The sequence below is a fragment of the Lepidochelys kempii genome, chromosome 1, assembly GCF_965140285.1.
Source record: "Lepidochelys kempii isolate rLepKem1 chromosome 1, rLepKem1.hap1, whole genome shotgun sequence".
NCBI lineage: Eukaryota > Metazoa > Chordata > Testudines > Cheloniidae > Lepidochelys > Lepidochelys kempii.
Window position 1 is genome coordinate 327,119,576 of NC_136380.1, and position 1,535 is coordinate 327,121,110.

A 1,535-nucleotide genomic window follows, 5' to 3' on the forward strand; every position below is an offset into this window, starting at 1 on the left:
ATTAAAAAAAAAAAAGATTTAGATGTGCCACACAAGGAAACAGGAATGCCAGATATAAAAACTAAAACAAGGAGGCGAAGATGAGTATTTTAAATATACCTTAGGCTCCTTACCGTCGCTACAAAGGGGGTGGGGAGAATCATCCCCTTTTAAATTGACACAGAAACTCTTTAGAACTGTTTTCCGTTTGACCAGGTTACACCACAGAAGAGATGTTAAAAGGGAGGGAGGGAGAGAGGGAGGGAGATGGGGGTGTGGAAGGGAGAGAGATTAGGCCTATAACGAGCCATTTTAGCATCACAAAACAAAAATATGCAGGATAAGGGAGACTATTTCCTAAGCTTCATACATACAACCCAATACGCAATCATACTGTTACAAATGCCTGCTCTTAAACGCTGGGTCTACAGAAATTTATGTTGTATGTCACATAATAGCCCCTCTTGGGTTTGTTTGGTTTTAATCATAATGCATAAATCCGGCATAACTGCCAAAAAAAAAATCCCCTCGGCGCCTCCAGTCACAGTAACCCGCCATATTCACAAGATATAACGACTCCCTTTCATTTTAAAACCAACCCATAGAACATGGAACACAACCCAAAGCAATTTATACAGAATCATGCACGGTTCAGGGGGGAGCGGACCTCACACCCCACCCCTCCCAGATGTAAAGCGATGCCTCCCTAACGTTTTAACTCTTACTAGGAACCCTCCTTCCCCCTCGGCAGGAATGATAATCATAACAGGAGACTCACCTGTAATGATCACAGGCCAGGCAGCAGCTCCCCCTTAGCTGAGTCCCTTTCCTATCCCAACCAAAACAATGCAACGGCCCCACTGCGGATATCCCTAGCCTGGGCAGGACGCAGCCCTTAGCTGGCTCTGGTAAAGAGGAGTGAGCAGAGGGGTCCCCCAGACCGGCTCGGTACTCAGAACCCTGCAGGGACCAGCTCGGCAGCGCCTTTGCCTTGGGACCCGTGTACAAACCCCGCTGCCGCTGCTGCTCCCGTCTCCCTCCTCTCAGCCTCCTACGCTCCCTCTATGTCACTGCCTCTCTCTGGGAAAATGGCGTCCTCCGCTCTCCCCTCCCTCCCACTGCACGGGGCTTACCCGTCCCGCCCGGCAGGGGCAAGGTTACCAGGGCGAAGCCAAACGGTCGCCATTTTGCTTGTGGGCTGGAGCGCAGTCTGTCCGTTAAGTCCTCCCTCGTGCTATGTCCATTTCACAAAGGGGGTTTCCTCACGATATTAAATTGTTCGACGGCCGGGGCCAGGGAGCGCGACCTCGATCGAAAAATGCTCGAAAGGGGCAGCCTAGGGAACGGCAAGGGCGAGAGAACTGTGTCTGGGTGGAGGCTCGGGGCGATCGTGCAGCGGAGTCCACTGGCGGTGGGGGGGCTCGGGCCCAAAATGATGCTGCGGAGGACCTAAAGCGCGGAGCGAGACCTTGTCTTCCGCAGGGACGCAGACACCGAAACCTGTCTTCAGCCTACCACCTGCGCCAGCCTACCCTCTGACCTCTGGTGAGCCTCGG

General features: G+C 52.6%; 1 protein-coding gene across 4 annotated transcripts in view; it reads right to left on the reverse strand.

Moving 5' to 3' along the window:
- The window catches only part of KMT2E (lysine methyltransferase 2E (inactive)), a 119,006-nt gene extending 117,509 nt beyond the window's left edge, over positions 1-1,497 (reverse strand). For 2 of the 4 annotated variants that reach the window (XM_073328501.2, XM_073328502.2), the window contains exon 1: positions 758-1,496. The gene's annotated coding sequence lies outside the window, so the exon portion shown is untranslated. Of the gene's footprint in view, positions 1-757 lie in introns of all 4 variants that reach the window. The other 2 variants (XM_073328500.2, XM_073328498.2) reach the window with 2 other exon arrangements.
- Between the last annotated feature and the right edge of the window lie 38 nt (positions 1,498-1,535).